Source organism: Nicotiana sylvestris, chromosome 3 (assembly GCF_000393655.2).
Source record: "Nicotiana sylvestris chromosome 3, ASM39365v2, whole genome shotgun sequence".
Taxonomy (NCBI): Eukaryota; Viridiplantae; Streptophyta; class Magnoliopsida; order Solanales; family Solanaceae; genus Nicotiana; species Nicotiana sylvestris.
In genome coordinates this window covers 48698194-48713102 of record NC_091059.1, presented here as the reverse complement: position 1 = coordinate 48713102, position 14909 = coordinate 48698194, and positions in this window count along the sequence as shown.

Here is a 14909-nt window from a genome sequence, read left to right as displayed (position 1 = left end):
CCTGGATTTTAATCCAGGTCCAATCTTTTACTAGTATGTTTTTTTTAATTTTATTTTTCAATTAATTCATTTTCTAATTTAAAAAAAATTATAAAACCATTTTAACTTCACAAAAATATATTAATTACTCTATAACCATTATTTAACACATAGACAAAAACATCAATCACACAGTGAAACATTTAAAATAGAACCAATGCGTATTTTTTGCGATTTTATTTAAATTATCTCTTAAATGCATAATTAAATCCTATATGCATGCAATATGTATTTTACTTTATTTTTTGATTTATTTTGACAAAAATAAACATTTACGGACATAACACAAACATTTAACACCACGCCAAATTCAAAAATTACACAGTAAAAGAAATTTATTTTATTTTTTGATTTATTTTGGAGTAGTTTTTCGTAAGGCAAAAATTACGTGCTCACAGCTGCCCCTCTTTGTGCGGAAACTTGAAGAGTTTTCGTACAAAGATAAAGTTGAGCGGACACGAGCGATTTCTTGCCCGTTCGAATACTCCGTGGGAAGCATTTTTTGAAAGATTTGACCGAACCTCTGCTTCAAAGGTTTCCTACATATCCTTGGCTATAAAGGAATCAGGTCAATGTAGTTCGGGAATTTTTGGTAGCTGGGACTACCATGGGACTGTGATGTTACTGCTGCTTTGTGCTGTTTTTACTGCTTGCTGACCTCCTTATTACACCTTACTTTAAAGGAAATACAAAAAGCTAAATTAGACTATGGTACATGAATTATAAAAATCTTATCTAGATCATGCCCTTGCGTTTCTTGTTGTCTTGATATCTTGGTGACTCTTGGGCATTTGGCTTATTCCGTATTCCTTTTGGAACTCTTGTTGTTTCTTGCTGGGGATTCTGTTGGACTTCTCTGCTTTATTGATTCTAAGTATGCTCCTTTATCATATGAGCGGGCTTTTGATTTCAACACTTCAATTGTATTCCCTCGTTCTTCAGGTGGGTGTCTTGACTGCTTTAATTCTTTGTCCTCATTCTCCAGGTGGACGCCTGACTTCTTCAATTCTTTGTCCTCATTCTCCAGGTGGACGCCTGACTTCTTTAATTCTCATCCTCATTCTCCAGGTGGACGCCTGATTTCTTTAATTCTCATCCTCATTCTCCAGGTGGACGCCTGATTTCTTCAATTCTTTGTCCTCATTCTCCAGGTGGACGCCTGATTTCTTTTTCTCATCCTCATTCTCCAGGTGGACGCCTGATTTCTTCAATTCTTTGTCCTCATTCTCCAGGTGGACGCCTGATTTCTTCAATTCTCATCCTCATTCTCCAGGTGGACGCCTGATTTCTTCTTTTTCTTTATCCTCATTCTCCAGGTGGACGCCTGATTTCTTCTTTTCTTTGTCCTCATTCTCCAGGTGGACGCCTGATTTCTTCAATTCTTTGTCCTCATTCTCCAGGTGGATGCCTGACTTCTTCTTTTCTCATCCTCATTTTCCAGGTGGACGCCTGATTTCTTCAATTCTCATCCTCATTCTCCAGGTGGACGCCTGATTTCTTTAATTCTCATCCTCATTCTCCAGGTGGACGCCTGACTTCTTCAATTCTCATCCTCATTCTCCAGGTGGACGCCTGATTTCTTCAATTCTTTGTCCTCATTCTCCAGGTGGACGCCTGACTTCTTCAATTCTTTGTCCTCATTCTCCAGGTGGACGCCTGACTTCTTCTTTTCTCATCCTCATTCTCCAGGTGGACGCCTGATTTCTTTAATTCTCATCCTCATTCTCCAGGTGGACGCCTGACTTCTTCAATTCTCATCCTCATTCTCCAGGTGGACGCCTGATTTCTTCAATTCTTTGTTCTCATTCTCCAGGTGGACGCCTGACTTCTTCAATTCTTTGTCCTCATTCTCCAGGTGGACACCTGACTTCTTCTTTTTCTTTGTCCTCGTTCTCCAGGTGGACGCCTGATTTCTTCAATTCTTTGTCCTCATTCTCCAGGTGGACGCCTGACTTCTTCAATTCTTTGTCCTCATTCTCCAGGTGGACGCCTGACTTCTTCTTCTTTACCAGGTATTTCCAGACACAAATATTGTATTTGCCCCTGTTTTAAATCAAAGAAAACTTCGTTAGTTTAAAGCAGGGTGGCTGGTTGTGGTATTCTTGCCGATGGTGATGTTTCTCTTCGTCTTTCTTTATTGCCTTGGAATGATTGAAAAGACTGTTTTGTCTTTGTAATTGATCCTTGACTATAGGATTTCCCTCTGTGTGTTTTCCTTCAAAATCTTTCAACTGTAATCATGTGCTTCTTTTGACTTTGCTGATCCTCTTTTGATTTCATCTTTCTTACACCCGTACTTTTATCTCCCACCTTTCGTGGCTGTATTTTGTAACCTTGAATCTTGGTAGTATACCTTGACATTCTTTCTTATTTGTTTAGAATAAAATTTATCTCAAAGCTTGGAGAAAGTAAGATTATTAGTAGCGAAATACGCTGATTTCGACAATTATAGAATGAAAAGAAAAATCCAATTTTTGGATGACTGTTGGAAAAGGAATAAAAGACTTATCTGATTGGAATTACTGGCACCAATGATCAGGGTATGCATTTCGGATTAATCAACCCAGTCTTTTAATCAATCTCCTTTCAATTGTCTCAAGGAGTTTTCATTGATCAATTTTCCTCATTTTTCACTTCTCTACTTCCCTTTCGCCTTATGGTGCCTGCGAAGGTTTTCACCAATAAGACTCTCTCATTTTACTTTTCTCTCAACTTCCGTCGCCTTATGGTGCCCGTGTGGGTTTTCACCTATAAGACTCTCTCATTTTTACTTTCTTTCCTTGTTTGTACCACTTCATTTGCTTGCATCAGCATTTTTCTAAGATTGATCGAAAGGTCTTTTTGGTATAAGGTTAGGAATGGAAAAGGTATTAAAAGCTAAATAGTTGTGGTATGGGTTTAAAATTACAACTCTTGGAATCTTTTCTTATTTCCAATACAATTCCTGCCCCAGTCTCTTGATTGGGGTCTCTTGATATTTCTTTTCCGTGCACATTGTGCATGTTGTGCACCCTATGACCGAGCCGTGAGGCGCCTACGTATCCTTCTTTGAGGAATCAGGTCAAACGTAGTTCACTCCATAATAGTGAAGATTTTGATTTTTTATTTTATTTTTATTTTTTTTTATTTTATTGATTCCAAGAGAGGTTAGGAAAGAAACAAGTATGGCTCAAAGGGGAAGCAAATGGTATAGTGTTTGGACAGCAGAATAAATTGCCTTTGTCATTTCAATCTTTGAAATAGTGCTAAATACAAACATTCAAAAAGTTATGCATAATATCTCTTTACCGCGTCAGAATTGATCGCCATATCTATGCATTTGCCTTCAATATCTGTTAAACATTGTGCACCATTCGATAATACTCTGGTCACAATGAATGGTCCTTGCCAATTCGGAGCAAATTTGCCTTTTGCTTCAGCCTGATGTGGAAGAATGCGTTTCAGCACATGCTGACCTACTTCAAACTTCCGGGGACGCACCTTTTTATTGTATGCTCTTTCTATTCTTCTTTGATATAATTGACCATGACATACTGCGGTCAATCGTTTTTCGTCAATCAAGTTCAACTGTTCTAAACGGGTTTTGACCCATTCATCATCATCAATCTTTGCTTCGGCGATGATTCGAAGGGAAGGAATCTCAATTTCTGCAGGAATTACCGCTTCAGTGCCGTATACCAACAAATAAGGAGTTGCTCCTACTGAAGTGCGAACAGTAGTGCGGTATCCCAATAATGCAAATGGTAATTTTTCATGCCATTGTTTTGAACCTTCTACCATTTTCCGCAGTATCTTCTTTATGTTTTTGTTGGCTGCTTCTACTGCTCCATTCGCCTTGGGCCGATATGGGGTAGAGTTACGATGTGTAATCTTAAACTGTTGGCATACTTCTTTCATTAAGTTGCTGTTAAGATTAGCACCGTTATCTGTGATGATCACCTTCGGGATTCCGAATCGACATATAATATTTGAGTGGACAAAATCGACCACAGCTTTCTTAGTCACTGATTTGAATGTCTTGGCCTCAACCCATTTGGTAAAATAATCAATAGCTACCAGAATGAATCTGTGTCCATTGGATGTTGCCGGTTCAATTGGTCCAATCACATCCATGCCCCAAGCAACGAAAGGCCATGGTGCCGACATTGTGTGCAACTCGGATGGTGGAGAATGAATCAAATCTCCGTGTATTTGGCATTGATGACATTTGCGTACAAAACTGATACAATCTCTCTCCATGGTAAGCCAATAGTAACCAGCCCGTAGGATCTTCTTTGCCAACACATATCCACTCATGTGGGGTCCGCAAACTCCTGAATGTATTTCAGACATGACAGTTGTAGCTTGTCTGGCATCTATGCATCTTAATAATCCAAGATCTGGTGTTCTTTTATACAGAACTCCTCCGCTTAAGAAGAATCCATTTGCTAATCGCCTGATGGTCCTCTTTTGATCTCCTGTGGCTTGTGCGGGATATATGCCCATCCTGATATATTCCTTGATGTCGTGGAACCATGGTTCTCCATCAAATTCTTCTTCAACCATATTGCAATAAGCGTGCTGATTGTGGATTTGAATATGTATTGGATCCACATAAGCTTTGTCTGGATGGTGCAACATTGATGCTAGGGTAGCCAATGCATCGGCAACTTCATTATGGATTCTTGGAATATGTTGGAATTCCACTGATTGAAACCGCTGACAAAGATCATGTAGACATTGTCGGTATGGTATGAGCTTCAAATCTCGGGTTTCCCATTCTCCTTGAATTTGATGTACCAAAAGATCCGAATCTCCCATGACTAAGATTTCTCGGATACCCATGTCTGCAGCTAGCCTTAACCCCAAAATGCAAGCTTCATATTCAGCCATATTATTGGTGCAATAAAATCGTAGTTGAGCCGTAACAGGATAGTGATGCCCTGTTTCAGAAATGATTACAGCTCCTATTCCGACTCCTTTCATGTTAGCAGCTCCATCAAAGAAAAGTTTCCAGCCAGGTTTTTCAATTTGATCCACCTCGTCGATATGCATTGTTTCCTCATCAGGAAAATAAGTCTTCAGCGGCTCATATTCCTCATCGACCGGGTTTTCGGCTAAATGATCGGCCAGTGCTTGAGCCTTCATTGCAGTTCGAGTCACATAGACGATGTCGAATTCTGTGAGCAATATCTGCCACTTTGCAAGTCTTCCTGTTGGCATAGGCTTTTGAAAAATGTATTTCAATGGATCCAACCGAGAAATGAGGTAAGTAGTGTAGGATGACAAATAGTGTTTCAATTTTTGAGCTACCCATGTTAGGGCGCAACATGTCTTTTCCAGATGAGTATACTTAACCTCATAAGCTGTGAACTTCTTGCTAAGGTAGTAGATGGCCTGTTCTTTTCTGCCAGTGAGGTCATGCTGCCCCAATACACAACCAAATGAATTTTCCAAAACCGTCAAGTAAAGAATCAAAGGTCTTCCTGGCTCTGGCGGGACCAACACGGGTGGGTTTGATAAGTACCCTTTTATTTTATCGAACGCTTCCTGACACTCATCGGTCCATTTGACTGCAGCATCCTTTTTTAACAATTTGAAAATTGGCTCGCAGGTTGTTGTGAGCTGAGCAATAAACCTACTGATATAATTTAACCTTCCCAACAAACTCATTACTTCAGTTTTGTTTCTTGGGGGTGGCAGTTCTTGGATGGCTTTGATCTTTGATGGGTCTAGCTCGATGCCTCGTCGACTGACTATGAATCCCAGCAATTTTCCAGATGGAACTCCGAATGCGCACTTGGCAGGGTTAAGCTTGAGGTTGTACCTGCGAAGTCTTAAGAAGAACTTCCTCAAATCCCCAACGTGGTTGGTCTGATGCTTTGATTTTATGATTACATCATCCACGTATACCTCAATTTCCTTGTGTATCATATCATGAAACACTGTGGTCATTGCTCTCATATAGGTTGCTCCGGCGTTCTTCAAACCGAATGGCATTACCCTGTAGCAATAAGTTCCCCATGGTGTGATGAATGCCGTCTTTTCTGCATCTTCTTCATCCATTAGAATTTGATGATATCCGGCATAACAGTCCACGAAAGATCCTATATCATGCTTGGCACAATTGTCGATCAAGATATGGATATTGGGTAATGGGAAATTATCCTTTGGACTTGCTTTGTTGAGATTGCGATAGTCGACGCATACTCTAATTTTGCCGTCTTTCTTTGGCACAGGAACGATATTAGCTAACCAAACAGGATATCGAGTGACTCGAATGACCTTTGCTTCCAATTGTTTGGTGATTTCTTCTTTAATTCTCACACTCATATCAGGCTTGAATTTTCTCAGCCTCTGCTTGACAGGAGGCACCATTGGATCGGTGGGCAATTTGTGGACCACTAAATCAGTGCTCAAGCCCGGCATATCGTCATATGACCATGCAAAAACATCTTTGAATTCTATGAGTGCTTTAATTAAATCCTCTCGGATTTTTGGCTCGAGATGGACACTTATTTTAGTTTCTCGGACATTACTCGTGTCCCCTATATTGACATCCTCGGTATCATTCAAGTTAGGTTTGATTTTTTCCTCAAAGTGAATTAACTCTTTACTAATCTCTTCAAAAACCTCATCTTCATCATATTCTGATTCATAATCACAATATGTTTCTTGAATTAATATTTCGGAATCAGATTGATTTTTAAGACTGGGCTGAAGATTCCTCATGCATGCCATATCACTAGAGCCAGCATAAAAAGAACTGTACAAAAAAGAAGAAAAAGAAAAGAAAGCTATTAGGAATGATAATAAAAAGGAAACTGCTTTTTATTGGATAATGAAAGATAACAAGGTTTTGCACGCTTCAAACCAACTGTAAGATAAATTTTGGGATTACAACCTTGAAATATCCCAAACAAACTGAAAGAAAATCAAAATAAACTACCAAGACTCCTTTCGAATTGGGAGAGGAGTGGCTTTCCAATTATTGAGCTTTGTTTTTGGTCCAACGAATTGAACTTCTGCGTTGCTACACCCTTCTCCGTCTTCCAGCATATTTACATCACTAAACAATTTCTCGAACCTTTCAATTAATTCCTCCTCAGGATTGACCTGGGATTTAGGAATTGTTGTTATCGGGCGATTTTTAGCACCGGTCTTGACAAAAGACTTCAACAGCTGTGGTACTGGTTTTGGAAGAACCCATGCTTGGTGTTTCAACTTCCTGGCTCTCATCACGTCATTGGCGGTCGGTGTGAATCCTAAACCGAATGTTCCCCAGTTCTCGGGGAGAGATACTGGTTGTACAATTCCTTGCAAAGATAAGCCCAGGCCTTTGCCGGGTATAAAGCCATTCTTCAGCATTTCATAAGCTACCATGACTGATGTAGAGGATACCTTTGGATTCGCAAGGTATTTTCCTTCTGGAACTTTCTCTACCGACACTGTGTCTGACACTTGGTATACCCATGGTCCTTGGTCAATTTCTGCCCCCTCGACTGGTACAATGGTGCTGTTGTGTGCATTTAAATTTTCTTCTCCATGCACGACTATTTCTTGATGGTCCCATTCAAACTTGACAACCTGATGTAATGTTGACGGGACTACTTTAGCAGCATGGATCCATGGTCGACCCAACAACAAGTTGTAAGAAACAGTCATGTCCAAAACTTGGAATTCCATTGTGAATTCAACTGGCCCTATAGTTAGTTCCAACACTATGTCGCCAAATGAATCTCTACTTCCACCGTCAAATCCTCGTACGCAGATACTGTTCTTTTGAATCCTCTCCTCTTTAATTTTTAATTTGTTTAAAGTGGAGAGAGGGCATATGTTTGCACTGGACCCATTGTCGACCAATACCCGGGTTACTACGGAGTTTTCACATTTCACGGTGAGGTAAAGAGCTCTGTTGTGCTCGGTACCTTCCACAGGTAATTCATCATCAGCAAATGTAATCCTGTTCGTCTCAAAGATTCTGTTGGCTATTTTGCCCAAATGATTTACAGAGATCTTTTCAGGAACATGAGCTTCATTCAGGATTTTCATCAATGCCAGACGGTGTTCCTCTGAATGGATCAGTAATGACAACAATGAAATTTGAGCGGGGGTCTTCTTTAATTGATCCACAACAGAATAATCATGGAGCTTCATTTTTCTTAAAAACTCCTCCGCCTCTTCTTCCGTCACAGCTTTCTTCGTGGGCATTGGATTGTTTTTAGTTTTTCTCAGCTCTTCGGGAGTAAAACATCTTCCCGAACGAGTCAAGCCTTGTACCTCACACACTTCTTCCTTGATTTCTTTGCCTTTGTACATTACGGTCACCCGTTCATAGTTCCATGGGATGGCTTTGTTGTTGATGATTGGCAGCTGAATTACAGGTGCAATAATAACCCGATCTGTACGTGCTCCTTCCACAATTACGACGGGTTTGTTAGCAACCCCTGGTACTATCACCTTTGTCCTCTCTTGTTTTGCGGCAACTTTGTTCGATGATCCCTCATCGACTATCATAGATGGTTCGCCACCATTCTTGTTATGCTTAGACACCAGCTTCTCCTCTATTAACTGCTTATCTGGCTTGGTTTCATGAGACTTGATCATCATGACAGTTTGTGACGGCTTCTTTGTCTCCCCATCAGCTTGTATGATTTCTATCATATTAGCCTCTTGATGGGCTGGCATTGGATTTCTATTGATATTTGGAGCTTCGGGGGTTTGAACCTCGATTTTATTAGTATCAATCAGCTCTTGTATTGCATTTTTCAAATGCCAACATTTCTCTGTATCATGGCCTGGTGTACCGGAGCAATATTCACAGCTAATGGTGTAATCCAGATTCTTTGGTGGAGGATTGGGTAGCTTGGATTGTATTGGTCTCAACATGTCTAACTGTCTCAGCCTGTGGAACAGACTAGTGTAAGACTCTCCCAATGGAGTGTAAGTTTTCTTTTTCTGTTCCCTTTCTCCCCTGAATGCTGGTCTAGGCCTGAAACCTGGTCCGGGATAAGCTCGGGGGTAGGTATTTGGTGTGACAGGAGCACGCCAATTGGTGTGAACAGGTGGCTGATTGTATGCTTGAGCGTGGTTAATGGCGAAATGAGGCTCTGAAGGGTGATAGTAATGTTGGGATGAATCATGGTGGTAAGCTGATTGGCGAGGTCGTTGCTGATTATAGTAAAGCGGTGAACCCCTGGGTCCTGGCCAAATTCCTGAATCAACTACGGTTGCTTCCTCCCTCTTCTTTCTTCCGATTCCTCCTACCCCGCCTTGAATAGCTTGAGTAGTTGCCTTAATTGCTGAATAGCTCATGATTTTGTTTGTCTTGAGGCCTTCTTCCACCATACCTCCCATCTTCACTACCTCGTTGAATGATTTTCCAACCGCTGAAACCAAGTGGGCGTAGTAAGTTGGTTCCAAGGCTTGGAGGAAGTAGTCTACCATTTCGCTCTCCTTCATAGGAGGATCCACTCTTGCCGCCTGTTCTCTCCACCGAAAACCATACTCTCTGAAACTTTCATTGTGTTTCTTCTCAAATTTGGTCAAAGATAATCGATCTGGGATGATTTCCAGATTGTATTGGAAATGGTATGCGAATGCCTGTGCCAGGTCATCCCAGGTGTACCATCTTCCATGGTCTTGGCGTGTATACCACTCCAAAGCTGATCCGCTTAGACTTTGACTGAAGTAAGCCATCAATAATTCATCCTTTCCCCCAGCTCCTCGCATCTTGCTACAGAAACCCCTTAAGTGGGCTACTGGGTCGCCGTGCCCGCTGTATAGGTCAAATTTGGGCATCTTGAAGCCAAATGGCAATTGTACATTAGGGAATAAGCATAAATCTTTGTAGGCTACACTGACTTGCCCACCTAATCCTCGCATGTCTCGGAACGACTGTTCTAGACTTTTGACCTTCCTGAACATCTCTTCTTGTTCAGCATTTTTGGCTGGCTTGTCAATTTCGGTTGGGAGATCAAACCGAGGAGCAGGTGAATTGATTTCGGAGGCTTTGAAGGTGGGCTCCGGGGGGTAATATTGGTTGTCTTGGGCCTGAAATGTAGGCTCACTAGGAGATTTGTGAAATGTAGCAGGGGGAGGTGCTACAAAAACAGGAGTCATAGGTGGAGGAAGGTACGGAACTGGTTTTGGAGGTGGAGACTGTGGTGTCTGAGAGGTGGTGCCTCGGTAGTGCTGATAAATGGGGAAACTCGGGGATAATTCAGTGGTGATATTATCCTGAGTTTGGATTATTGATGGAGCAGGGTTATTTGGGTAAGATGGGGGCAACTGTCCTGTAGACCAAGCTTGGTACATTTCTGCCATTTGCTGCTTGAGCTTAAGCATTTCTTCTTTCATTTTCCCGACATCCATCTCTTCTATCTCCATACTTGTGTCAACATCTGGGATAGACATACTTTCGGGTATTGGTCCTTTTGATCTTGTGTGATAGTGATAATATGCCAGTATACTCTTTAGAGAAACTAACTGGTTGAATTCTGAAAATGGACAAATTTGTTAGTTTTGAGAGTTTAACACATATATAATCACACGTTGAGATGCAATGCTCCTAGACAAATAATCCCTTTCTATTATGCATTTGCTCGGCTGCTTGTGTCGTCCCAGCCTTTTGAAATTTTTTATTGTTATTCATTTTTATTTATTATATATATCTTTTATCGTGGTGGTCGAATCTGAGAGATTGCCTACGTATCATGCTCTTACATGAATAAGACCTTGCGTAGTTCGGACCAAAGTCAATCATGTTTATTTATTACACAAAGATGGAATTACATTTCGAAAACTTTAAGAAAATAGCTTGAAATACACACACTTAAATCAAAATAAAAGATACAATTCATAACATCTCACAAAATGCCCCACTTTCCACTTTTGTTCTCTAATATTGGATTATCTGCTCAATGTGGGGCTTGACCTGGATGGCCTCCCAGCGTACGATACATCCTTTCCAACTCTATTGCTAGATGACGAGCAAAAGTGGGCGCATGCTCTGTAAACCTTTCATAATCCATTCCTTGGCAGTTTACATAACTTTGAGATGTGAAGACTGCCAAGTCGTGGACTTGTGCCCTGAAACCTTGGAGACGTTGGTCTTGGTCTTGCAATTGCTGCTGACGAGTGGTGGCTATGTCTCTGACACGGTTTTCACGATCTAAAGCTGATTCTAATAGAGCTCGGAGTCTGGCCTGCTCTAATCTTGCTTGTGATCTTTCCCTGTCGAGGTCTGCTTGTTGGTATTCTCTGTTGCATCTTCTTGCCTCTTCTAGTTGTGCACGAAGCTGGTCTTCTGATCGCATCCAATAGTCTTTTTCCTTCTTGAATTGAGCCTTGTCTTTTTCGGATTGCCTATCCTGGCGTTCCTTGTTAGATCTGGCTTCTTCATTTAATTGTTGGATCCTTTCTTTTGCTTTGCTCAATGCCCTTTCGTTTTCTGCAAGAATGGAGTCAAAATCTTGCATTTTTTCGAAGAGATTGGCGATGGTTTTTTGATCTTTCCAGCTTCTCTTTGGCGTTTCAGAGACTCTTTTCATTTTTTGGAATCGAGCATGAAGATTTTCATTCTCACAAGCTAGACTCTTTTTCTCGCCTTTGGCTTCTTGTTCTTGCAAATCTTTCTCCAAACTGAGGCTTCTTAGATTTTCTTTTAGGGCATGGATAGTGGCTTTGTACCCTTTTTCTTTTTCTCCCCAGATTAACCGCTCTTGGATTTTATCATTGAAATTTTGAACATGGGGTCTTTTTGTTGGCCTTTTTAGCTCAGGTTCCGGTGCATCATCCACGCGGGACCGCTTTTCGAACCACCTTGCATATCCAGGATTTATCTCACCCTTGGTAGCGTCTAGGACTTGAGTATCACTTTTCAAGTATCGGCACCCATTCCACATCTGCTGAAGTAGAGCTTCGGGAATAGTGGCTTCTGGGTGTAATTCGATTACTTGCATACTCAAATCTTCCTCATCAGGAACTATTTGATATCTCCCTAGTTGCCTTAGGACTCTTAGTGGTGCATATGGCTGAATGCTTCTCAATCCCAATAGTAGTAGATAACTATTTGAGGTTGACATATGTATTACTTCTCTCATCGGGAGCCATCCCAGAGTCCATTCAATTTGATTTGCCGTTAAAGCCTTTAGATGAGATACCCATGCTTCTATCCCTTCTGGAGCTTGGTAATTTTTTGTTCTTTCCTCATAGCTCTCGATGCAATTAGCTCTGTTCGACCCATACTGTATGATCTTGGGTTGTTGTTGGAGATGTTCAATCACCCACATTTGCAACAAAATTTTGCATCCTTCGAAAACCTTCGCCCCTGATTTGCATAAAGTCAAAGCCCGATAAATATCTGACAGAATGATGGGGACAAGGGTGTGATTTTCTTTAGTGGTGAGGATTTGCACAATTTTTGCGGTGCGAATATCAATTGTTCGCTCTTTATTTGGGAAGACCATGACTCCTAGAAAAGCCACCATGAAAGCAAATCGTCGGTGTATCTGCCAAGTGTCTTTGTTTTGCTTATTAGTAAGGCCTTTCTCATGAATTTCGAACCCATCTGACTTTCCAAATCTGGAATACAAAAAGTTGAAGGAACAACATCCATTGATGACATTGCTTTTCCTGATTTGACTGCTGATGTTCAGAAGACCGAAGAATCGATGTATTGAAGGAGCCTTTGTGAATATCAAGCTTTGATTTCTTAAACTTCCGTCAAAACCAACATAGCCAGCTACCTCCTCTAATGTAGGAGTAAGCTCAAAGTCAGAGAAACGAAAAACATTGTGTACAGGGTCCCAGAAAGTTACTAATGCCGTAATCAGATCATCCCGAGGCTCAACTTTCATAATGTCCGTGAGATTTCCCAAATGCTTGACGACCCATTTTTGACCGTCTTCGCCCAAATCATACCACCACATTTGAAGCTGACATAGAAATTCCTCCGTACTTGTGGATGAGGGGCTTTGTGTGGTGCTCATTTTGTATCTGAAATTTAATTTTAATAAAGTCAAAATTTATTTTGGGAAAATTTATACTAAAAATTATTTTCGAATTTTTTTTTTTTCGAAAATTTTAAAACAAACCATTTTATTCCTTGCTTCTTACCATGATTTTATTTAAGCTGGTCAACAAGCATGTTCGAGGCAAATGAATGCACAAGTAGCAAGTAGGATGCATCATGATGGTCTTTTAATTTTGGGTTCACCTGTCCTAGACAGACCCAACCCCTGTGTTGAGTCTCCAAGGGCAAATGCATATGATGCAAATATTCGTTCCTACTAGGGATCCGGTACATGGCTGAGTTATTCTAAGTGTAAAACCTTAGGTTGATTGTTCTAAACCTGGCTTACCCAAACGGACAGTTTGAGCCGAAGCGGGGGCAACGTACCGGGAGCACGAAAGTCTGCCCGGCCTAGTTACTTGTCCCAACTCCGTCTTATTTGGTATGACTTTAACAGAAAGGTGGGTCACGCGCACGTGTACACCATAAATTCAGAAGACTCAGAAAGAAGGGGGTTTCGTAGCAGTTGTATATATGCACAATTCAAATAATATTAAAGCGGTAAAAAAAACATTTAGCATATTAGCATATAAACAGTTGAAAATTATATAGTAAGTAAAGCCAATAAAAACAGATATTTTAAGCTCGAATTCTTTAAACCATGAACCAATGGTTCTGGGTTACAATAACACAGTGGTAAAAGTCCCCAGCAGAGTCGCCAGAGCTGTCGCACCTCCTTTTTCCCGCGCCCGCGGGGCGCGTGGGGAGTTTTCTCCAATTAAAGGACAGTCGAAACGGGATTTGTTTATTTGTTTCAGAGTCGCCACCTGGGAATTTTGAGGCGTCCCAAGTCACCAATTATAATCCCTGAATCGAGGAGAATATGACTCTGTTTATTTTTCTGCGAACCAAAAATCCTGAGTAAGGAATTCTGTTAATCCGGAAGAAGGTGTTAGGCATTTCCGAATTCCGTGGTTCTAGCACGGTCGCTTAACTGTTTTTATTATTGGCTTAATCATCTTGATTTTATTAAATATATTGATGTTATCTGATTTTACTACCGCTTATACTTATCGTGATTAAGGACCCTTCTTCGAATCGAATTACGCGTACGTATATTCGTGTTACAAATTTAAAAATGCGGAATTGTGTCACGCGTACGTGTACACAATAATTTTTTGATAATATTTTAAGCAATCATTTTTCCGAGATTGTGTTGAATCAAGAATATTTATTTTTATTGAATAGTGAACCGTACATCTCGGGTTTTTATGAAATTGATTTAACGTCTTTGGATAAATCCTTTTACTAAATATTTGTTCGAAATTGCGCGTACGCATAATCCGAATTTTTGCTTCTAAAATATAATCAAGGTACGCGAACGTATCCCTAATTGCGCAAAAATATTTGCAATGATATTAAGGATTTTTCCACAATTTATTCATACATTTTTATATGAAACTCATGACAAATTCCCATTTAAGGTTTCAAAGAACTTACAATATAAAATGTTGACCGTTGATTATATTTTCCGAATATAAATAATTTATTCCAACTGTTCAAATTCAAAGGACATAATAAAAATATGATTAATACTATCTTTTTTAAAAAAAATATGACGTATATATATATATACATGCCGAAGAATAAATGGCATATGGAACTAAAAATAAATAATTCATAAAGGGAAGGAAATATTTTCGAGAATTTTCATTGTTTACTTAATACAAATTCTATTTCTAATTATCAAAGATGTAAAATGTGGCAATCTATGCTTGTACATCTCTTTTCATTCTCATACACTCACTTTTAATCTAATAGGCCTAATTACTTGTTCACTTTGTTTTATGAAAGTAGATAAGCATCGAATTTGTAG